Below are 25,455 nucleotides of genomic sequence, written 5' to 3'. Positions count from 1 at the left end.
GAGAAGTGTATCTTGTTTCCTGAAACATCTAAAAAACAAAGCAACAGAACCTAGGGCACTTCCACTTATGGTCCTATAGCTTAGGGAAATGAAAATCAAAAAGACACAGCCACCCCAAAGTTTGGAACGGCTCTGTTTACAAGAACCTCGTTTACAGTACAAGTTCAACATCGCAGAAAGTGAAAAATGGATAAAGAAGTTGTGGTATTTACTTACAAAGCAATATCACTCAGCAATGAAATCTGTGTCATCAGGCCCTTAGCAGCACAATGAGTGGATTCAGGTATGATGATTCTAACTGAAATAAGTCACACAGAAAAAGAAACATCATAAGATATCAGTAATACACGGAATGTAAACTTGGCTACACAGGAACTGAATTACAGAACAGAACAGGGTCTCAAATTTAGAAAACCAACTTATGCTTGCTTAAGGGGAAAGGTGAGTTGGGGTGCTGCATAAAACCAGAGATTGAAATGAGCACAGATAAAGTTCCTTAAGCCAAATATGGAATAGACAAGAGCTACTCCTTGCTCAACGAAATGGACTCAACACCGCATATTAAACGCCTAAGAATGTACCTGACTAGTAAGTATCTTAAAACCTATGGATTGCTATGTCTCCGAAAGAGAATCAAGCATGTGTACAGGCGCATAAACGCAGCAGTGATAGGATTGGGGAGGTTCGGTGAGCAAATGAAGACCCTTTGAAGTCATATTGCATGGTACCCATTCCACGGGTTTCAACTACCCAGGTTTTAGGTATTCTTCCTTCAGCTAAAACATGCATGTGGAACCCAAGTATGATCAACCATGTGAACGGGAGACGTGTTCAAATATGTCTCAGTTTTCCTCCCCTGGTACTCGGGTGCAACATTCCAGACGCTTTACTAACACTCTCCCAACTTGGAGAGTCAGCGCCTTTAACCTCCTGTTTGGCCCAGTTTGCAATTTCTGCGGAAGATGAACAGGAATAGCGAGAACCAATGAGAGGCTAGCTGGAGGTGTCTGGACGGGCAAATTTAACTCTCATTTCCCACCAGGAAGAGGAAATAACCAAAGGCTCAGTGTGCCGTGCCGGAACCAGGTTAGGGCCTGAAGCCATCCTGCGGTGTTGCGGCCAGGTCACAAGAAAGCGAGTTGAAGAAAGGAGCTCAGGGGCACTGTAATTCACAAACCTGCAGAGTTATAAATGACAGCTATCGTCCAAAAATAGACTGAAGTAAGGCTGCCAAGAGGACTTGAAAGTGGGGCAGAATTGCAGGAAACCGATTTCAGGAGGTAGACTGGAATTGCATTGAAAGCATAGGAAAAGAGGCAGAACGTCCACAATGATGCACTTGGCCAAAAAGGGCGTATGCGTTTTTTCCTGAATATATTCAGGAAAAAACGCATACGCCCTTTTTGGCCAACCAAGCAAGCTTGCAAAGGAAATCTGCACTACAATGAAGTCTCACTTCCCCCCGGTCAAAAGGGCCATCTGAAAAAAGTGTAAAATCCAGAAAGGCAGGACAGGCCATGGAGAACTGGGAGCCTTGTTATGCTGATGGGCGGGATGTAAATTGCCAACAACCACTCGGGAGAAGTGTATGGTGTTTCCTGAAACATCTAAAAAACAAAGCAACAGAACCTAGGGCACTTCCACTTATGGTCCTATAGCTTAGGGAAATGAAAATCAAAAAGACACAGCCACCCCAAAGTTTGGAACGGCTCTGTTTACAAGAACCTCGTTTACAGTACAAGTTCAACATCACAGAAAGTGAAAAATGGATAAAGAAGTTGTGGTATTTACTTACAAAGCAATGTAACTCAGCAATGAAATCTGTGTCATCAGGCCCTTAGCAGCACAATGAGTGGATTCAGGTATGATGATTCTAACTGAAATAAGTCACACAGAAAAAGAAATATCATAAGATATCAGTAATACACGGAATGTAAACTTGGCTACACAGGAACTGAATTACAGAACAGAACAGGGTGTCAAATTTAGAAAACCAACTTATGCTTGCTTAAGGGGAAAGGTGAGTTGGGGTGCTGCATAAAACCAGAGATTGAAATGAGCACAGATAAAGTTCCTTAAGCCAAATATGGAATAGACAAGAGCTACTCCTTGCTCAACGAAATGGACTCAACACCGCATATTAAACGCCTAAGAATGTACCTGACTAGTAAGTATCTTAAAACCTATGGATTGCTATGTCTCCGAAAGAGAATCAAGCATGTGTACAGGTGCATAAATGCAGCAGTGATAGGATTGGGGAGGTTCGGTGAGCAAATGAAGACCCTTTGAAGTCATATTGCATGGTACCCATTCCACGGGTTTCAACTACCCAGGTTTTAGGTATTATTCCTTCAGCTAAAACATGCATGTGGAACCCAAGTATGATCAACCATGTGAACGGGAGACGTGTTCAAATATCTCAGTTTTCCTCCCCTGGTACTCGGGTGCAACATTCCAGACGCTTTACTAACACTCTCCCCACTTGGAGAGTCAGCGCCTTTAACCTCCTGTTTGGCCCAGTTTGCAATTTCTGCGGAAGATGAACAGGAATAGTGAGAACCAATGAGAGGCTAGCTGGAGGTGTCTGGACGGGCAAATTTAACTCTCATTTCCCACCAGGAAGAGGAAATAACCAAAGGCTCAGTGTGCCGTGCCGGAACCAGATTAGGGCCTGAAGCCATCCTGCGGTGTTGCGGCCAGCTCACAAGAAAGCGAGTTGAAGAAAGGAGCTCAGGGGCACTGTAATTCACAAACCTGCAGAGTAATAAATGACAGCTATCGTCCAAAAATAGACTGAAGTAAGGCTGCCAAGAGGAGTTGAAAGTGGGGCAGAATTGCAGGAAACCGATTTCAGGAGGTAGACTGGAATTGCATTGAAAGCATAGGAAAAGAGGCAGAACGTCCACAATGATGCACTTGGCCAAAAAGGGCGTATGCGTTTTTCCCTGAATATATTCAGGAAAAAACGCATACACACTTTTTGGCCAACCAAGCAAGCTTGCAAAGGAAATCTGCACTACAATGAAGTCTCACTTCCCCCCGGTCAAAAGGGCCATCTGAAAAATGTGTAAAATCCAGAAAGGCAGGACAGGCCATGGAGAACTGGGAGCCTTGTTATGCTGAAGGGCGGGATGTAAATTGCCAACAACCACTAGGGAGAAGTTTATGGTGTTTCCTGAAATATCTAAAAAACAAAGCAACAGAGCCTAGGGCAGTTCCACTTATGGTCCTATAGCTTAGGGAAATTAAAATCAAAAAGACACAGCCACCCCAAAGTTTGGGACGGCTCTGTTTACAAGAACCTCGTTTACAGTACAAGTTCAACATCGCAGAAAGTGAAAAATGGATAAAGAAGTTGTGGTATTTACTTACAAAGCAATATCACTCAGCAATGAAATCTGTGTCATCAGGCCCTTAGCAGCACAATGAGTGGATTCAGGTATGATGATTCTAACTGAAATAAGTCACACAGAAAAAGAAACATCATAAGATATCAGTAATACACGGAATGTAAACTTGGCTACACAGGAACTGAATTACAGAACAGAACAGGGTCTCAAATTTAGAAAACCAACTTATTCTTGCTTAAGAGTAAAGGTGAGTTGGGGTGCTGCATAAAACCAGAGATTGAAATGAGCACAGATAAAGTTCCTTAAGCCAAATATGGAATAGACAAGAGCTACTCCTTGCTCTACGAAATGGACTCAACACCGCATATTAAACGCCTAAGAATGTACCTGACTAGTAAGTATCTTCAAACCTATGGATTGCTATGTCTCCGAAAGAGAATCAAGCATGTGTACAGGGGCCTAAACGCAGCAGTGATAGGATTGGAGAGGTTCGGTGAGCAAATGAAGACCCTTTGAAGTCATATTGCATGGTACCCATTCCACGGGTTTCAACTACCCAGGTTTAAGGTATTCTTCCTTCAGCTAAAACATGCATGTGGAACCTAGAGTATGATCAACCATGTGATCGGGAGACGTGTTCAAATATGTCTCAGTTTTCCTCCCCTGGTACTCGGGTGCAACATTCCAGACGCTTTACTAACACTCTCCCCACTTGGAGAGTCAGTCCCTTTAACCTCCTGTTTGGCCCAGTTTGCAATTTCTGCGGAAGATGAACAGGAATAGTGAGAACCAATGAGAGGCTAGCTGGAGGTGTCTGGACGGGCAAATTTAACTCTCATTTCCCAACAGGAAGAGGAAATAACCAAAGGCTCAGCGTGCCGTGCCGGAACCAGATTAGGGCCTGAAGCCATCCTGCGGTGTTGCGGCCAGCTCAAAAGAAAGCGAGTTGAAGAAAGGAGCTCAGGGGCACTGTAATTCACAAACCTGCAGAGTTATAAATGACAGCTATCGTCCAAAAATAGACTGAAGTAAGGCTGCCAAGAGGACTTGAAAGCGGGGCAGAATTGCAGGAAACCGATTTCAGGAGGTAGACTGGAATTGCATTGAAAGCATAGGAAAAGAGGCAGAACGTCCACAATGATGCACTTGGCCAAAAAGGGCGTATGCGTTTTTTCCTGAATATATTCAGGAAAAAACGCATACGCCCATTTTGGCCAACCAAGCAAGCTTGCAAAGGAAATCTGCACTACAATGAAGTCTCACTTCCCCCTGGTCAAAAGGGCCATCTGAAAAAAGTGTAAAATCCAGAAAGGCAGGACAGGCCATGGAGAACTGGGAGCCTTGTTATGCTGATGGGCGGGATGTAAATTGCCAACAACCACTCGGGAGAAGTGTATGGTGTTTCCTGAAACATCTAAAAAACAAAGCAACAGAACCTAGGGCACTTCCACTTATGGTCCTATAGCTTAGGGAAATTAAAATCAAAAAGACACAGCCACCCCAAAGTTTGGGACGCCTCTGTTTACAAGAACCTCGTTTACAGTACAAGTTCAACATCGCAGAAAGTGAAAAATGGATAAAGAAGTTGTGGTATTCACTTACAAAGCAATATCACTCAGCAATGAAATCTGTGTCATCAGGCCCTTAGCAGCACAATGAGTGGATTCAGGTATGATGATTCTAACTGAAATAAGTCACACAGAAAAAGGAACATCATAAGATATCAGTAATACACGGAATGGAAACTTGGCTACACAGGAACTGAATTACAGAACAGAACAGTGTCTCAAATTTAGAAAAACAACTTATGCTTGCTTAAGGGTAAAGGTGAGTTGGGGTGCTGCATAAAACCAGAGATTGAAATGAGCACAGATAAAGTTCCTTAAGCCAAATATGGAATAGACAAGAGCTACTCCTTGCTCAACGAAATGGACTCAACACCGCGTATTAAACGCCTAAGAATGTACCTGACTTGTAAGTATCTTAAAACCTATGGATTGTTATGTCTCCGAAAGAGAATCAAGCATGTGTACAGGGGCATAAAGGCAGCAGTGATAGGATTGGAGAGGTTCGGTGAGCAAATGAAGACCCTTTGAAGTCATATTGCATGGTACCCATTCCACGGGTTTCAACTACCCAGGTTTAAGGTATTCTTCCTTCAGCTAAAACATGCATGTGGAACCTAGAGTATGATCAACCATGTGATCGGGAGACATGTTCAAATATGTCTCAGTTTTCCTCCCCTGGTACTCGGGTGCAACATTCCAGACACTTTACTAACACTCTCCCCACTTGGAGAGTCAGTCCCTTTAACCTCCTGTTTGGCCCAGTTTGCAATTTCTGCGGAAGATGAACAGGAATAGCGAGAACCAATGAGAGGCTAGCTGGAGGTGTCTGGACGGGCAAATTTAACTCTCATTTCCCACCAGGAAGAGGAATTAACCAAAGGCTCAGCGTGCCGGGCCGGAACCAGATTAGGGCCTGAAGCCATCCTGCGATGTTGCGGCCAGGGCACAAGAAAGCGAGTTGAAGAAAGGAGCTCAGGGGCACTGTAATTCACAAACCTGCAGAGTTATAAATGACAGCTATCGTCCAAAAATAGACTGAAGTAAGGCTGCCAAGAGGACTTGAAAGCGGGGCAGAATTGCAGGAAACCGATTTCAGGAGGTAGACTGGAGTTGCATTGAAAGCATAGGAAAAGAGGCAGAACGTCCACAATGATGCACTTGGCCAAAAAGGGCGTATGCGTTTTTTCCTGAATATATTCAGGAAAAAACGCATACGCCCTTTTTGGCCAACCAAGCAAGCTTGCAAAGGAAATCTGCACTACAATGAAGTCTCACTTCCCCCCGGTCAAAAGGGCCATCTGAAAAAAGTGTAAAATCCAGAAAGGCAGGACAGGCCATGGAGAACTGGGAGCCTTGTTATGCTGATGGGCAGGATGTAAATTGCCAACAACCACTCGGGAGAAGTGTATGGTGTTTCCTGAAACATCTAAAAAACAAAGCAACAGAACCTAGGGCACTTCCACTTATGGTCCTATAGCTTAGGGAAATTAAAATCAAAAAGACACAGCCACCCCAAAGTTTGGAACGGCTCTGTTTACAAGAACCTCGTTTACAGTACAAGTTCAACATCGCAGAAAGTGAAAAATGGATAAAGAAGTTGTGGTATTTACTTACAAAGCAATATCACACAGCAATGAAATCTGTGTCATCAGGCCCTTAGCAGCACAATGAGTGGATTCAGGTATGATGATTCTAACTGAAATAAGTCACACAGAAAAAGAAACATCATAAGATATCAGTAATACACGGAATGTAAACTTGGCTACACAGGAACTGAATTACAGAACAGAACAGGGTCTCAAATTTAGAAAACCAACTTATTCTTGCTTAAGGGTAAAGGTGAGTTGGGGTGCTGCATAAAACCAGAGATTGAAATGAGCACAGATAAAGTTCCTTAAGCCAAATATGGAATAGACAAGAGCTACTCCTTGCTCAACGAAATGGACTCAACACCCCATATTAAACGCCTAAGAATGTACCTGACTAGTAAGTATCTTAAAACCTATGGATTGCTATGTCTCCGAAAGAGAATCAAGCATGTGTACAGGGGCATAAACGCAGCAGTGATAGGATTGGAGAGGTTCAGTGAGCAAATGAAGACCCTTTGAAGTCATATTGCATGGTACCCATTCCACGGGTTTCAACTACCCAGGTTTAAGGTATTCTTCCTTCAGCTAAAACATGCATGTGGAACCTAGAGTATGATCAACCATGTGATCGGGAGTCGTGTTCAAATATGTCTCAGTTTTCCTACCCTGGTACTCGGGTGCAACATTCCAGACGCTTTACTAACACTCTCCCCACTTGGAGAGTCAGTCCCTTTAACCTCCTGTTTGGCCCAGTTTGCAATTTCTGCGGAAGATGAACAGGAATAGCGAGAACCAATGAGAGGCTAGCTGGAGGTGTCTGGACGGGCAAATTTAACTCTCATTTCCCACCAGGAAGAGGAAATAACCAAAGGCTCAGCGTGCCGGGCCGGAACCAGATTAGGGCCTGAAGCCATCCTGCGGTGTTGCGGCCAGGTCACAAGAAAGCGAGTTGAAGAAAGGAGCTCAGGGGCACTGTAATTCACAAACCTGCAGAGTTATAAATGACAGCTATCGTCCAAAAATAGACTGAAGTAAGGCTGCCAAGAGGACTTGAAAGCGGGGCAGAATTGCAGGAAACCGATTTCAGGAGGTAGACTGGAATTGCATTGAAAGCATAGGAAAAGAGGCAGAACGTCCACAATGATGCACTTGGCCAAAAAGGGCGTATGCGTTTTTTCCTGAATATATTCAGGAAAAAACGCATACGCCCTTTTTGGCCAACCAAGCAAGCTTGCAAAGGAAATCTGCACTACAATGAAGTCTCACTTCCCCCCGGTCAAAAGGGCCATCTGAAAAAAGTGTAAAATCCAGAAAGGCAGGACAGGCCATGGAGAACTGGGAGCCTTGTTATGCTGATGGGCGGGATGTAAATTGCCAACAGACACTCGGGAGAAGTGTATGGTGTTTCCTGAAACATCTAAAAAACAAAGCAACAGAGCCTAGGGCACTTCCACTTATGGTCCTATAGCTTAGGGAAATTAAAATCAAAAAGACACAGCCACCCCAAAGTTTGGGACGCCTCTGTTTACAAGAACCTCGTATACAGTACAAGTTCAACATCGCAGAAAGTGAAAAATGGATAAAGAAGTTGTGGTATTTACTTACAAAGCAATATCACTCAGCAATGAAATCTATGTCATCAGGCCCTTAGCAGCACAATGAGTGGATTCAGGTATGATGATTCTAACTGAAATAAATCACACAGAAAAAGAAACATCATAAGATATCAGTAATACACGGAATGGAACCTTGGCTACACAGGAACTGAATTACAGAACAGAACAGGGTCTCAAATTTAGAAAACCAACTTATTCTTGCTTAAGGGGAAAGGTGAGTTGGGGTGCTGCATAAAACCAGAGATTGAAATGAGCACAGATAAAGTTCCTTAAGCCAAATATGGAATAGACAAGAGCTACTCCTTGCTCAACGAAATGGACTCAACACCGCATATTAAACGCCTAAGAATGTACCTGACTAGTAAGTATCGTAAAACCTATGGATTGCTATGTCTCCAAAAGCGAATCAAGCATGTGTACAGGGGCATAAACGCAGCAGTGATAGGATTGGAGAGGTTCGGTGAGCAAATGAAGACCCTTTGAAGTCATATTGCATGGTACCCATTACACGGGTCTCAACTCTCCAGGTTTAAGGTATTCTTCCTTCAGCTAAAACATGCATGTGGAACCCAAGTATGATCAACCATGTGAACGGGAGACGTGTTCAAATATGTCTCAGTTTTCCTCCCCTCGTACTCGGGTGCAACATTCCAGACGCTTTACTAACACTCTCCCCACTTGGAGAGTCAGTCCCTTTAACCTCCTGTTTGGCCCAGTTTGCAATTTCTGCGGAAGATGAACAGGAATAGCGAGAACCAATGAGAGGCTAGCTGGAGGTGTCTGGACGGGCCAATTGAACTCTCATTTCCCACCAGGAAGAGGAATTAACCAAAGGCTCAGTGTGCCGTGCCGAAACCAGATTAGGGCCTGAAGCCATCCTGCGGTGTTGCGGCCAGGTCACAAGAAAGCGAGTTGAAGAAAGGAGCTCAGGGGCACTGTAATTCACAAAGCTGCAGAGTTATAAATGACAGCAATCGTCCAAAAATAGACTGAAGTAAGGCTGCCAAGAGGACTTGAAAGCGGGGCAGAATTGCAGGAAACCGATTTCAGGAGGTAGACTGGAATTGCATTGAAAGCATAGGAAAAGAGGCAGAACGTCCACAATGATGCACTTGGCCAAAAAGGGCGTATGCGTTTTTTCCTGAATATATTCAGGAAAAAACGCATACGCCCTTTTTGGCCAACCAAGCAAGCTTGCAAAGGAAATCTGCACTACAATGAAGTCTCACTTCCCCCCGGTCAAAAGGGCCATCTGAAAAAAGTGTAAAATCCAGAAAGGCAGGACAGGCCATGGAGAACTGGGAGCCTTGTTATGCTGAAGGGCGGGATGTAAATTGCCAACAACCACTCGGGAGAAGTGTATGGTGTTTCCTGAAACATCTAAAAAACAAAGCAACAGAGCCTAGGGCACTTCCACTTATGGTCCTATAGCTTAGGGAATTTAAAATCAAAAAGACACAGCCACCCCAAAGTTTGGAACGGCTCTGTTTACAAGAACCTCGTTTACAGTACAAGTTCAACATCGCAGAAAGTGCAAAATGGATAAAAAAGTTGTGGTATTTACTTACAAAGCAATATCACTCAGCAATGAAATCTGTGTCATCAGGCCCTTAGCAGCACAATGAGTGGATTCAGGTATGATGATTCTAACTGAAATAAGTCACACAGAAAAAGAAACATCATAAGATATCAGTAGGGCGGAGGTCGGGGCTGCGTAGTGGGAGGCGGACTGGCGAGGGTCGCCGGAAGAGCTGCAGGTGCGGCCCAGCGGCCGATTCCGCGGGCCCGCCGAGCCAGGAGGTACTGAGCCGCCGCCGCCGCCGCCGCCGCCCTCGGCCCGGCCTGCAGCGGGGTATGGGGGCGGTGCGGCCCCTCGGCCCCCTCCCCCTCTCTCCCTCCTCTCCACCCCTCCCCTTCCCGTGGTCCCGGGCTCCCGGACCCTCCCCCAGGGCCGCATTCTCCTCTCCCCGTCTTCCTGTCCTCTTCCGCTGTCCTCTCATTCCCCACCCCCAAGCATAAACACCCCTCCGCGTCCCAGGCGTCTCCCGTCGCCCCTCCCCCCTCCCCGGGGGTCCGCCCTCCAGCGTTCCGGGGGTTCCCGAGGTCTCTCCAGCGGCAGCTTTCTGTAAGCGCGGTCCCGAAGATGGGAGGCGCGGTGAGTGCTGGTGAAGACAACGACGAGCTGATAGACCATCTGAAGGCGGTGCAGTACATCTGCTCCGAGCTGGTGGAGCAGGCCTTCCGAGCTGTTGACCGCGCCGACTATTACCTCGAGGAGTTTAAGGAGAACGCGTACAAGGACCTGGCGTGGAAGCACGGGAACATCCACCTCTCTGCTCCGTGCATCTATTCGGAGGTGATGGAGGCCCTGGACCTGCAGCCTGGCCTTTCCTTCCTGAACCTGGGCAGCGGCACCGGCTACCTCAGCTCCATGGTGGGGCTCATCCTCGGTCCTTTTGGTGTGAACCACGGGGTGGAACTCCATTCAGATGTGACAGAGTATGCGAAGCAGAAGCTGGACTTTTTCATCAGGACGAGTGACAGCTTCGACAAGTTTGACTTCTGCGAGCCCTCCTTCGTCACCGGCAATTGCCTGGAGATCTCTCCAGGCTGCTCTCAGTATGACCGGGTGTACTGCGGGGCAGGCGTGCAGAAGCAGCACGAGGGGTACATGAAGAGCCTCCTCAAAGTCGGGGGCGTCCTGGTCATGCCGCTGGAAGAGAAGTTGACTAAGATAACTCGGACGGGTCCTTCCGCCTGGGAAACCAAAAAGATTCTGGCTGTGTCTTTTGCTCCACTCGTCCAGCCCTGCCAGTCGGAGTCAGGAGAATCACGACTTGTCCACACCCCTGGCGGTTCGCAGCCTCCAGGACCTGGCGCGCATTGCCATCCGGGGCACCATTAAGAAGGTCATCCACCAGGAAGCTGTGAACAAAAACGGGAACGGACTGAAGAACACTCCCAGGTTTAAACGGAGGAGAGTTCGCCGCCACCGAATGGAAACGATTGTCTTTTTGGACAAAGAGGTGTTTGCCAGTCGGCTCTCCAACCCCTCTGATGACACCAGCTGCGGAGACCTGGAAGACGAGCGGCAAGAAGAAGAGGTGACAACCCCGCCGGACACCAAGCCCGAGCCCCCGGTGAACTTCCTGCGTGAGAAGGTCCTGAGCCTCCCTCTGCCAGATCCCCTGAAGTACTACCTGCTTTATTACAGAGAAAAGTAAGTCTGTGGTCCAGGGGAGGAGGCCAAGCCTTCCTGGAGGGCTGCCCGCAGCAGGTGCACTGGAGGAGGAAGGGGCTCCCGCTCTGCATCTCGTCTTCTCGTCTGTCCTTGACTGTCCTGTAGAGTTTTCATCCAGTCATCTGATTTCTGTAAACATAGTCTGACAAACATAAGGTGCAAGGGGGAATGTCTCAAAAGGGCGAGAGTCTCCTGGAGGAGGGGTTGACTTCACACTCTCAGGAAATGCTGAGGTCTACACGTGGAGGTGGCCTGGAGACCGTTTCTTACACAAGGTACACGTGTCTGCATCAGAAAGGAAAACTGAAGTTGAAATTAATCTGTGTTTCTTATAAAAGGTGAGACAAAAAGCACAAGTTGCTAAGTGTATGAAATCTTTTCTGAGTGGGACACGCCTATGTGCAAGTTTGAATTTTACGGAATCAACCTCTTAATTACTGGCACCGAGTAATTAAAGATTTATTAAAAGATTAATTTAAAAGATTTAACTAAATGTTTTAGTTATTTGGAACGTGGATACTTGATTGAAAAGCCCTCTCTTATTTTAAGTAAATTAATTACATCTTACGTGAGTTGTCAATTGTAATTTTAAAAAACAAAAATTGTGATGGGGAGAGGAATGAACGTATCAGATTGCCAGGTGTCTTTGTGGAATTGCAAAAGAATTCCAAGGCATTTTTTTCTGACACCTTTTGTTACCTTTAAAGTAACCAACATTGAGTAATCCCGTCAAAGAAAGTCCTGAAGAATGAAACAAGTGTTGTGTGTAAGTAATGAGCTGCATTACTTTTGCCCCAGAGACAGAGAGTACTGTTGACTCAACTTTAAATACAGTCAACGGTGTCTAAGGCTCAGTCCTCAGAGCAGGTGGGAAGTACTGGCTGCAGGAAATGGATTGGGGACGGTGTAGACGGCCTGTGGGTTGGTGTTTTGTTTTTTTTTTCAGTTGGCTATTGTTCTATAATCACATAACAGTACTGATTCATAGATTTTATCTTTTATAATTCTGGAGAAAAATATTTGTTAGTTTTGTAATTTTTCCTAAGAACAAACGCGTGTTTGGTACATTGCATTAGAACAGTTTCACTCAAGTTTGACTTGTGGAATCCATCTTCTCCAGCGCTGTGTGTTGAGAGCTTCCTGTCTTATTAAGTCGTGGGTCTAGAAGAAGAGGCCGTCCTTTTAGTTAGGTGGCAGGATGTTTACAAGTGACACTGCTTCTTCCAAAACATTGGTTCTTTTCAGACTTTTCAGTTTTAACCAAAGTTAAACCCCAAATCAGAGTCATCCAGATTTTATGATTCATTTGATCTCTCAGCCTCTCAGGAGTTGCTGGATTTCAGTGTCTTTGTGGTTTTACCAGCTTCGCGGAGTTCTGGTTATTTTGTTTTGCCATTTATGCTTTTTTAAAGTAACTGAGTCATTTTATCACAGAAAACTGCGTGCACACATAGCTGGGAAAGCGGGTGTATTGCCCTAAATGGGTACCGTTAAGCTGTTGTAAAGAAGGGTTTCTTCATAGTCGTGTTTACCTGCCTTTAACTGAACGTCAAGCCTCATTGTCTCAGAGAGAAAAGCATGAGTCACGTTTACTTGCTAAGACTTCGGTTTGCAGATCTTGTTGACGTCATTCTAATTGATTTGTAGAGACCTCTGCAACACGTGGACGTTTTTGGACATGATATCTGAAATATTTTATATTAGGTGGCTTGACTAAATGTTTTTCTGTAATTGTATATGGATTTCCTTTTTTTTCAACCACATTTGCCTTTATGCTAGATTGTAGAAAGTCTTTGCGAGGCATAAGACATGTTTTCCCCTATGTATGTTAAACCTTTCCTAACATTTTGTATTTACATGTTGGTTTGTGACTTTTAAACCAGAATTTGGTTACAAGATATATATATATAGATATTGAATATAATATATGTGAAATAATTTGGTATTGATCTATCTAATAAACATAAAGGAGAATCATCAGTGAGTTTCCCTGTGTGTCAGCACCTTTCTCCGGAGTCAGTATGAGACACTACTTTCTGTTTTCAGACAGATGACTTATATATATAGTCTGTGTTGTCTGCAAGCTCTGTATTGTAAACCACATTCTAGACAATGGCTGACTTTTGTGTTTCGATTAGTCTGTATTTTTATATGTGACTTTCGTCTTCCAAGTAGTGCAGCCATAGACATGTGCAAAACAAACAACAAACGTATAATATTAAGCACATAAGACAGAAGCCAGCTGCGTATTTAAAAGTATTTTTGCCCATCTGGAACTTTCAGGGGATTAAGGCGAAAAATATGAAACAAAGGTTTTGATGAACTGATACACAAGCGATACCAATAAAGGTAGTTACGGCAAAAAAAAAAAAAGATATCAGTAATACACGGAATGTAAACTTGGCTACACAGGAACTGAATTACAGAACAGAACAGGGTCTCAAATTTAGAAAACCAACTTATGCTTGCTTAAGGGGAAAGGTGAGTTGGGGTGCTGCATAAAACCAGATTGAAATGAGCACAGATAAAGTTCCTTAAGCCAAATATGGAATAGACAAGAGCTACTCCTTGCTCAACGAAATGGACTCAACACCCCATATTAAACGCCTAAGAATGTACCTGACTAGTAAGTATCTTAAAACCTATGGATTGCTATGTCTCCGAAAGAGAATCAAGCATGTGTACAGGGGCATAAACGCAGCAGTGATAGGATTGGAGAGGTTCGGTGAGCAAATGAAGACCCTTTGAAGTCATATTGCATGGTACCCATTCCACGGGTTTCAACTACCCAGGTTTAAGGTATTCTTCCTTCAGCTAAAACATGCATGTGGAACCCAAGTATGATCAACCATGTGAACGGGAGACGTGTTCAAATATGTCTCAGTTTTCCTCCCCTGGTACTCGGGTGCAACATTCCAGACGCTTTACTAACACTCTCCCCACTTGGAGAGTCAGCGCCTTTAACCTCCTGTTTGGCCCAGTTTGCAATTTCTGCGGAAGATGAACAGGAATAGCGAGAACCAATGAGAGACTAGCTGGAGGTGTCTGGACGGGCAAATTTAACTCTCATTTCCCACCAGGAAGAGGAATTAACCAAAGGCTCAGCGTGCCGTGCCGGAACCAGATTAGGGCCTGAAGCCATCCTGCGGTGTTTCGGCCAGCTCACAAGAAAGCGAGTTGAAGAAAGGAGCTCAGGGGCACTGTAATTCACAAACCTGCAGAGTTATAAATGACAGCTATCGTCCAAAAATAGACTGAAGTAAGGCTGCCAAGAGGACTTGAAAGCGGGGCAGAATTGCAGGAAACCGATTTCAGGAGGTAGACTGGAATTGCATTGAAAGCATAGGAAAAGAGGCAGAACGTCCACAATGATGCACTTGGCCAAAAAGGGCGTATGCGTTTTTTCCTGAATATATTCAGGAAAAAACGCATACGCCCTTTTTGGCCAACCAAGCAAGCTTGCAAAGGAAATCTGCACTACAATGAAGTCTCACTTCCCCCCGGTCAAAAGGGCCATCTGAAAAAAGTGTAAAATCCAGAAAGGCAGGACAGGCCATGGAGAACTGGGAGCCTTGTTATGCTGATGGGCGGGATGTAAATTGCCAACAACCACTCGGGAGAAGTGTATGGTGTTTCCTGAAACATCTAAAAAACAAAGCAACAGAACCTAGGGCACTTCCACTTATGGTCCTATAGCTTAGGGAAATGAAAATCAAAAAGACACAGCCACCCCAAAGTTTGGAACGGCTCTGTTTACAAGAACCTCGTTTACAGTACAAGTTCAACATCGCAGAAAGTGAAAAATGGATAAAAAAGTTGTGGTATTTACTTACAAAGCAATATCACTCAGCAATGAAATCTGTGTCATCAGGCCCTTAGCAACACAATGAGTGGATTCAGGTATGATGATTCTAACTGAAATAAGTCACACAGAAAAAGAAACATCATAAGATATCAGTAATACACGGAATGTAAACTTGGCTACACAGGAACTGAATTACAGAACAGAACAGGGTCTCAAATTTAGAAAACCAACTTATGCTTGCTTAAGGGGAAAGGTGAGTTGGGGTGCTGCATAAAACCAGAGATTGAAATGAGCACAGATAAAGTTCCTTAAGCCAAATATGGAATAGACAAGAGCTACTCCTTGCTCAACGAAATGGACTCAACACCCCATATTAAACGCCTAAGAATGTTCCTGACTATTAAGTATCTTAAAACCTATGGATTGCTATGTCTCCGAAAGAGAATCAAGCATGTGTACAGGGGCATAAATGCAGCAGTGATAGGATTGGAGAGGTTCGTGAGCAAATGAAGACCCTTTGAAGTCATATTGCATGGTACCCATTCCACGGGTTTCAACTACCCAGGTTTAAGGTATTCTTCCTTCAGCTAAAACATGCATGTGGAACCTAGAGTATGATCAACCATGTGATCGGGAGACGTGTTCAAATATGTCTCAGTTTTCGTACGCTGGTACTCGGGTGCAACATTCCAGACGCTTTACTAACACTCTCCCCACTTGGAGAGTCAGTCCCTTTAACCTCCTGTTTGGCCCAGTTTGCAATTTCTGCGGAAGATGAACAGGAATAACGAGAACCAATGAGAGGCTAGCTGGAGGTGTCTGGATGGGCAAATTTAACTCTCATTTCCCACCAGGAAGAGGAATTAACCAAAGGCTCAGCGTGCCGTGCCAGAACCAGATTAGGGCCTGAAGACATCCTGCGGTGTTGCGGCCAGGTCACAAGAAAGCGAGTTGAAGAAAGGAGCTCAGGGGCACTGTAATTCACAAACCTGCAGAGTTATAAATGACAGCTATCGTCCAAAAATAGACTGAAGTAAGGCTGCCAAGAGGACTTGAAAGCAGGGCAGAATTGCAGGAAACCGATTTCAGGAGGTAGACTGGAATTGCATTGAAAGCATAGGAAAAGAGGCAGAACGTCCACAATGATGCACTTGGCCAAAAAGGGCGTATGCGTTTTCTCCTGAATATATTCAGGAAAAAACGCATACGCCCTTTTTGGCCAACCAAGCAAGCTTGCAAAGGAAATCTGCACTACAATGAAGTCTCACTTCCCCCCGGTCAAAAGGGCCATCTGAAAAAAGTGTAAAATCCAGAAAGGCAGGACAGGCCATGGAGAACTGGGAGCCTTGTTATGCTGAAGGGCGGGATGTAAATTGCCAACAACCACTCGGGAGAAGTGTATGGTGTTTCCTGAAACATCTAAAAAACAAAGCAACAGAGCCTAGGGCAGTTCCACTTATGGTCCTATAGCTTAGGGAATTTAAAATCAAAAAGACACAGCCACCCCAAAGTTTGGAACGGCTCTGTTTACAAGAACCTCGTTTACAGTACAAGTTCAACATCGCAGAAAGTGAAAAATGGATAAAGAAGTTGTGGTATTTACTTACAAAGCAATGTCACTCAGCAATGAAATCTGTGTCATCAGGCCCTTAGCAGCACAATGAGTGGATTCAGGTATGATGATTCTAACTGAAATAAGTCACACAGAAAAAGAAACATCATAAGATATCAGTAATACACGGAATGTAAACTTGGCTGCACAGGAACTGAATTACAGAACAGAACAGGGTCTCAAATTTAGAAAACCAACTTATGCTTGCTTAAGGGTAAAGGTGAGTTGGGGTGCTGCATAAAACCAGAGATTGAAATGAGCACAGATAAAGTTCCTTAAGCCAAATATGGAATAGACAAGAGCTACTCCTTGCTCAACGAAATGGACTCAACACCCCATATTAAACGCCTAAGAATGTTCCTGACTAGTAAGTATCTTAAAACCTATGGATTGCTATGTCTCCGAAAGAGAATCAAGCATGTGTACAGGGGCATAAACGCAGCAGTGATAGGATTGGAGAGGTTCGTGAGCAAATGAAGACCCTTTGAAGTCATATTGCATGGTACCCATTCCACGGGTTTCAACTACCCAGGTTTAAGGTATTCTTCCTTCAGCTAAAACATGCATGTGGAACCTAGAGTATGATCAACCATGTGATCGGGAGACGTGTTCAAATATGTCTCAGTTTTCCTACCCTGGTACTCGGGTGCAACATTCCAGACGCTTTACTAACACTCTCCCGACTTGGAGAGTCAGTCCCTTTAACCTCCTGTTTGGCCCAGTTTGCAATTTCTGCGGAAGATGAACAGGAATAGCGAGAACCAATGAGAGGCTAGCTGCAGGTGTCTGGAAGGGCAAATTTAACTCTCATTTCCCACCAGGAAGAGGAATTAACCAAAGGCTCAGCATGCCGGGCCGGGACCAGATTAGGGCCTGAAGCCATCCTGCGGTGTTGCGGCCAGCTCACAAGAAAGCGAGTTGAAGAAAGGAGCTCAGGGGCACTGTAATTCACAAACCTGCAGAGTTATAAATGACAGCTATCGTCCAAAAATAGACTGAAGTAAGGCTGCCAAGAGGACTTGAAAGCGGGGCAGAATTGCAGAAACCGATTTCAGGAGGTAGACTGGAATTGCATTGAAAGCATAGGAAAAGAGGCAGAACGTCCACAATGATGCACTTGGCCAAAAAGGGCGTATGCGTTTTTTCCTGAATATATTCAGGAAAAAACGCATACGCCCTTTTTGGCCAACCAAGCAAGCTTGCAAAGGAAATCTGCACTACAATGAAGTCTCACTTCCCCCCGGTCAAAAGGGCCATCTGAAAAAAGTGTAAAATCCAGAAAGGCAGGACAGGCCATGGAGAACTGGGAGCCTTGTTATGCTGAAGGGCGGGATGTAAATTGCCAACAAACACTCGGGAGAAGTGTATGGTGTTTCCTGAAACATCTAAAAAACAAAGCAACAGAGCCTAGGGCACTTCCACTTATGGTCCTATAGCTTAGGGAAATTAAAATCAAAAAGACACAGCCACCCCAAAGTTTGGAACGGCTCTGTTTACAAGAACCTCGTTTACAGTACAAGTTCAACATCGCAGAAAGTGAAAAATGGATAAAAAAGTTGTGGTATTTACTTACAAAGCAATATCCCTCAGCAATGAAATCTGTGTCATCAGGCCCTTAGTAGCACAATGAGTGGATTCAGGTATGATGATTCTAACTGAAATAAGTCACACAGAAAAAGAAACATCATAAGATATCAGTAATACACGGAATGTAAACTTGGCTACACAGGAACTGAATTACAGAACAGAACAGGGTCTCAAATTTAGAAAACCAACTTATGCTTGCTTAAGGGGAAAGGTGAGTTGGGGTGCTGCATAAAACCAGAGATTGAAATGAGCACAGATAAAGATCCTTAAGCCAAATATGGAATAGACAAGAGCTACTCCTTGCTCAAAGAAATGGACTCAACACTGCATATTAAATGCCTAAGAATGTACCTGACTAGTAAGTATCTTAAAACCTATGGATTGCTATGTCTCCGAAAGAGAATCAAGCATGTGTACAGGGTCATAAACGCAGCAGTGATAGGATTGGAGAGGTTCGGTGAGCAAATGAAGACCCTTTGAAGTCATATTGCATGGTACCCATTCCACGGGTTTCAACTACCCAGGTTTTAGGAATTCTTCCTTCAGCTAAAACATGCATGTGGAACCCAGAGTATGATCAACCATGTGATCGGGAGACGTGTTCAAATATGTCTCAGTTTTCCTCCCCTGGTACTCGGGTGCAACATTCCAGACGCTTTACTAACACTCTCCCCACTTGGAGAGTCAGCGCCTTTAACCTCCTGTTTGGCCCAGTTTGCAATTTCTGCGGAAGATGAACAGGAATAGCGAGAACCAATGAGAGACTAGCTGGAGGTGTCTGGACAGGCAAATATAACTCTCATTTCCCACCAGAAGAGGAAATAACCAGAGGCTCAGCGTGCCGTGCCGGAACCAGATTAGGGCCTGAAGCCATCCTGCGGTGTTGCGGCCAGGTCACAAGAAAGCCAGTTGAAGAAAGGAGCTCAGGGGCACTGTAATTCACAAACCTGCAGAGTTATAAATGACAGCTATCGTCCAAAAATAGACTGAAGTAAGGCTGCCAAGAGAACTTGAAAGCGGGGCAGAATTGCAGGAAACCGATTTCAGGAGGTAGACTGGAATTGCATTGAAAGCATAGGAAAAGAGGCAGAACGTCCACAATGATGCACTTGGCCAAAAAGGGCGTATGCGTTTTTTCCTGAATATATTCAGGAAAAAACGCATACGCCCTTTTTGGCCAACCAAGCAAGCTTGCAAAGGAAATCTGCACTACAATGAAGTCTCACTTCCCCCCGGTCAAAAGGGCCATCTGAAAAAAGTGTAAAATCCAGAAAGGCAGGACAGGCCATGGAGAACTGGGAGCCTTGTTATGCTGATGGGCGGGATGTAAATTGCCAACAACCACTCGGGAGAAGTGTATGGTGTTTCCTGAAACATCTAAAAAACAAAGCAACAGAGCCTAGGGCACTGCCACTTATGGTCCTATAGCTTAGGGAAATTAAAATCAAAAAGACACAGCCACCCCAAAGTTTGGGACGCCTCTGTTTACAAGAACCTCGTTTACAGTACAAGTTCAACATCGCAGAAAGTGAAAAATGGATAAAGAAGTTGTGGTATTCACTTACAAAGCAATATCACTCAGCAATGAAATCTATGTCATCAGGCCCTTAGCAGCACAATGAGTGGATTCAGGTATGATGATTCTAACTGAAATAAGTCACACAGAAAAAGAAACATCATAAGATATCAGTAATACACGGAATGTAAACTTGGCTACACAGGAACTGAATTACAGAACAGAACAGGGTCTCAAATTTAGAAAACCAACTTATGCTTGCTTAAGGGGAAAGGTGAGTTGGGGTGCTGCATAAAACCAGAGATTGAAATGAGCACAGATAAAGTTCCTTAAGCCAAATATGGAATAGACAAGAGCTACTCCTTGCTCAACGAAATGGACTCAACACCGCATATTAAACGCCTAAGAATGTACCTGACTAGTAAGTATCTTAAAACCTATGGATTGCTATGTCTCCGAAAGAGAATCAAGCATGTGTACAAGGGCATAAACGCAGCAGTGATAGGATTGGAGAGGTTCGTGAGCAAATGAAGACCCTTTGAAGTCATATTGCATGGTACCCATTACACGGGTCTTAACTCTCCAGGTTTAAGGTATTCTTCCTTCAGCTAAAACATGCATGTGGAACCCAAGTATGATCAACCATGTGAACGGGAGACGTGTTCAAATATGTCTCAGTTTTCCTCCCCTGGTACTCGGGTGCAACATTCCAGACGCTTTACTAACACTCTCCCCACTTGGAGAGTCAGTCCCTTTAACCTCCTGTTTGGCCCAGTTTGCAATTTCTGCGGAAGATGAACAGGAATAGCGAGAACCAATGAGAGGCTAGCTGCAGGTGTCTGGACGGGCAAATTTAACTCTCATTTCCCACCAGGAAGAGGAATTAACCAAAGGCTCAGGATGCCGGGCCGGAACCAGATTAGGGCCTGAAGCCATCCTGCGGTGTTGCGGCCAGGTCACAAGAAAGCGAGTTGAAGAAAGGAGCTCAGGGGCACTGTAATTCACAAACCTGCAGAGTTATAAATGACAGCTATCGTCCAAAAATAGACTGAAGTAAGGCTGCCAAGAGGACTTGAAAGCGGGGCAGAATTGCAGGAAACCGATTTCAGGAGGTAGACTGGAATTGCATTGAAAGCATAGGAAAAGAGGCAGAACGTCCACAATGATGCACTTGGCCAAAAAGGGCGTATGCGTTTTTTCCTGAATATATTCAGGAAAAAACGCATACGCCCTTTTTGGCCAACCAAGCAAGCTTGCAAAGGAAATCTGCACTACAATGAAGTCTCACTTCCCCCCGGTCAAAAGGGCCATCTGAAAAAAGTGTAAAATCCAGAAAGTCAGGACAGGCCATGGAGAACTGGGAGCCTTGTTATGCTGATGGGCGGGATGTAAATTGCCAACAGACACTCGGGAGAAGTGTATGGTGTTTCCTGAAACATCTAAAAAACAAAGCAACAGAGCCTAGGGCACTTCCACTTATGGTCCTATAGCTTAGGGAAATTAAAATCAAAAAGACACAGCCACCCCAAAGTTTGGGACGCCTCCGTTTACAAAAACCTCGTTTACCGTACAAGTTCAATATCACAGAAAGTGAAAAATGGATAAAGAACTTGTGGTACTTACGTACAATGCAGTATCAGTCAGCAATGAAATCTATGTCATCAGGCCCATAGCAGCATAATGAGTGGATTCAGGTACGATGATTCTAACTGAAATAAGTCACACAGAAAAAGAAACATCATAAGATATCACTAATACACGGAATGTAAACTTGGCTACACAGGAACTGCATTCCAAAACAGAACAGGGTCTCAAATTTAGAAAACCAACTTATGCTTGCTTAAGGGGAAAGGTGAGTTGGGGTGCTGCGAAAACCAGAGATTGAAATGAGCACAGATAAAGTTCCTTAAGCCAAATATGGAATAGACAAGAGCTACTCCTTGCTCAACGAAATGGACTCAACACCCCATATTAAACGCCTAAGAATGTACCTGACTAGTAAGTATCTTAAAACCTATGGATTGCTATGTCTCCAAAAGAGAATCAAGCGTGTGTACAGGGGCATAAACGCAGCAGTGATAGGATTGGAGAGGTTCGGTGAGCAAATGAAGACCCTTTGAAGTCATATTGCATGGTACCCATTACACCTGTTTCAACTACCCAGGTTTAAGGTATTCTTCCTTCAGCTAAAACATGCATGTGGAACCTAGAATATGATCAACCATGTGATCGGGAGACGTGTTCAAATATGTCTCAGTTTTCGTACCCTGGTACTCGGGTGCAATATTCCAGACGCTTTACTAACACTCTCCCCACTTGGAGAGCCAGTCCCTTTAACCTCCTGTTTGGCCCAGTTTGCAATTTCTGCGGAAGATGAACAGGAATAGCGAGAACCAATGAGAGACTAGCTGGAGGTGTCTGGACGGGCAAATTTAACTCTCATTTCCCACCAGGAAGAGGAATTAACCAAAGGCTCAGGGTGCCGTGCCGGAACCAGATTAGGGCCTGAAGCCATCCTGCGGTGTTGCGGCCAGCTCACAAGAAAGCGAGTTGAAGAAAGGAGCTCAGGGGCACTGTAATTCACAAACCTGCAGAGTTATAAATGACAACTATCGTCCAAAAATAGACTGAAGTAAGGCTGCCAAGAGGACTTGAAAGCAGGGCACAATTGTAGGAAACTGATTTCAGGAGGTAGACTGGAATTGCATTGAAAGCATAGGAAAAGAGGCCTAAGGTCCACAATGATGCACTTGTCCAAAAAGGGCGTATGCGTTTTTTCCTGAATATATTCAGGAAAAAACGCATACGCCCTTTTTGGCCAACCAAGCAAGCTTGCAAAGGAAATCTGCACTACAATGAAGTCTCACTTCCCCCCGGTCAAAAGGGCCATCTGAAAAAAGTGTAAAATCCAGAAAGTCAGGACAGGCCATGGAGAACTGGGAGCCTTGTTATGCTGATGGGCGGGATGTAAATTGCCAACAACCACTCGGTAGAAGTGTATGGTGTTTCCTGAAACATCTAAAAAACAAAGCAACAGAACCTAGGGCACTTCCACTTATGGTCCTATAGCTTAGGGAAATTAAAATCAAAAAGACACAGCCACCCCAAAGTTTGGAACGGCTCTGTTTACAAGAACCTCGTTTACAGTACAAGTTCAACATCGCAGAAAGTGAAAAATGGATAAAGAAGTTGTGGTATTCACTTACAAAGCAATATCACTCAGCAATGAAATCTATGTCATCAGGCCCGTAGCAGCATAATGAGTGGATTCAGGTACGATGATTCTAACTGAAATAAGTCACACAGAAAAAGAAACATCATAAGATATCACTAATACACGGAATGTAACCTTGGCTACACAGGAACTGCATTCCAAAACAGAACAGGGTCTCAAATTTAGAAAACCAACTTATGCTTGCTTAAGGGTAAAGGTGAGTTGGGGTGCTGCATAACACCAGAGATTGAAATGAGCACAGATAAAGTTCCTTAAGCCAAATATGGAATAGACAAGAGCTACTCCTTGCTCAATGAAATGGACTCAACACCCCATATTAAACGCCTAAGAATGTACCTGACTAGTAAGTATCTTAAAACCTATGGATTGCTATGTCTCCAAAAGAGAATCAAGCGTGTGTACAGGGGCATAAACGCAGCAGTGATAGGATTGGAGAGGTTCGGTGAGCAAATGAAGACCCTTTGAACTCATATTGCATGGTACCCATTACACGGGTCTCAACTCTCCAGGTTTAAGGTATTCTTCCTTCAGCTAAAACATGCATGTGGAACCCAAGTATGATCAACCATGTGAACGGGAGACGTGTTCAAATATGTCTCAGTTTTCCTCCCCTGGTACTCGGGTGCAACATTCCAGACGCTTTACTAACACTCTCCCCACTTGGAGAGTCAGCGCCTTTAACCTCCTGTTTGGCCCAGTTTGCAATTTCTGCGGAAGATGAACAGGAATAGCGAGAACCAATGAGAGGCTAGCTGGAGGTGTCTGGACGGGCAAATTTAACTCTCAATTCCCACCAGGAAGAGGAATTAACCAAAGGCTCAGCGTGCCGTACCGGAACCAGTTTAGGGTCTGAAGCCATCCTGCGGTGTTGCGGCCAGCTCAAAAGAAAGCGAGTTGAAGAAAGGAGCTCAGGGGCACTGTAATTCACAAACCTGCAGAGTTATAAATGACAGCTATCGTCCAAAAATAGACTGAAGTAAGGCTGCCAAGAGGACTTGAAAGCGGGGCAGAATTGCAGGAAACCGATTTCAGGAGGTAGACTGGAATTACATTGAAAGCATAGGAAAAGAGGCAGAACGTCCACAATGATGCACTTGGCCAAAAAGGGCGTATGCGTTTTTTCCTGAATATATTCAGGAAAAAACGCATACGCCCTTTTTGGCCAACCAAGCAAGCTTGCAAAGGAAATCTGCACTACAATGAAGTCTCACTTCCCCCCAGTCAAAAGGGCCATCTGAAAAAAGTGTAAAATCCAGAAAGGCAGGACAGGCCATGGAGAACTGGGAGCCTTGTTATGCTGATGGGCGGGATGTAAATTGCCAACAACCACTCGGGAGAAGTGTATGGTGTTTCCTGAAACATCTAAAAAACAAAGCAACAGAACCTAGGGCACTTCCACTTATGGTCCTATAGCTTAGGGAAATTAAAATCAAAAAGACACAGCCACCCCAAAGTTTGGAATGGCTCTGTTTACAAGAACCTCGTTTACAGTACAAGTTCAACATTGCAGAAAGTGAAAAATGGATAAAGAAGTTGTGGTATGTACTTACAAAGCAATATCACTCAGCAATGAAATCTGTGTCATCAGGCCCTTAGCAGCACAATGAGTGGATTCAGGTATGATGATTCTAACTGAAGTAAGTCACACAGAAAAAGAAACATCATAAGATATCAGTAATACACGGAATGTAAACTTGGCTACACAGGAACTGAATTACAGAACAGAACAGGGACTCAAATTTAGAAAACCAACTTATGCTTGCTTAAGGGTAAAGGTGAGTTGGGGTGCTGCATAACACCAGAGATTGAAATGAGCACAGATAAAGTTCCTTAAGCCAAATATGGAATAGACAAGAGCTACTCCTTGCTCAATGAAATGGACTCAACACCCCATATTAAACGCCTAAGAATGTACCTGACTAGTAAGTATCTTAAAACCTATGGATTGCTATGTCTCCAAAAGAGAATCAAGCGTGTGTACAGGGGCATAAACGCAGCAGTGATAGGATTGGAGAGGTTCGGTGAGCAAATGAAGACCCTTTGAACTCATATTGCATGGTCCCCATTACACGGGTCTCAACTCTCCAGGTTTAAGGTATTCTTCCTTCAGCTAAAACATGCATGTGGAACCCAAGTATGATCAACCATGTGAACGGGAGACGTGTTCAAATATGTCTCAGTTTTCCTCCCCTGGTACTCGGGTGCAACATTCCAGACGCTTTACTAACACTCTCCCCACTTGGAGAGTCAGCGCCTTTAACCTCCTGTTTGGCCCAGTTTGCAATTTCTGCGGAAGATGAACAGGAATAGCGAGAACCAATGAGAGGCTAGCTGGA

The 25,455-nt window shown here is 44.4% G+C and overlaps 1 long non-coding RNA gene and 1 pseudogene across 21 annotated transcripts in view; one reads left to right on the top strand and one right to left on the bottom strand.

The window, feature by feature from the left end:
- Positions 1–25,455, bottom strand: part of LOC307181315 — a 2,020,778-nt gene that overhangs the window by 1,231,331 nt on the left and 763,992 nt on the right. Inside the window, exon 5 of one of the 20 annotated variants that reach the window (XR_013826434.1) lies at positions 15,136–15,275. The exons of 18 other annotated variants lie outside the window; for them this stretch is intronic. This is a non-coding gene — a long non-coding RNA (uncharacterized lncRNA). Of the gene's footprint in view, positions 1–15,135; positions 15,276–18,360; positions 18,433–25,455 lie in introns of those variants that run through there. One more of the 20 variants, XR_013826435.1, reaches the window with a different exon arrangement.
- LOC307181321 (protein-L-isoaspartate O-methyltransferase domain-containing protein 2-like) lies at positions 10,136–11,525 on the top strand (annotated as a pseudogene). Its single transcript has one exon. The product of its transcript is annotated as a protein-L-isoaspartate O-methyltransferase domain-containing protein 2-like (transcript).

This window comes from Stenella coeruleoalba, assembly GCF_951394435.1.
Source record: "Stenella coeruleoalba genome assembly, contig: scaffold_49, whole genome shotgun sequence".
NCBI classification, from domain to species: domain Eukaryota; kingdom Metazoa; phylum Chordata; class Mammalia; order Artiodactyla; family Delphinidae; genus Stenella; species Stenella coeruleoalba.
Note: the sequence above shows the minus strand (reverse complement) of the source record. Positions and strands in the feature narration are given on the sequence as shown.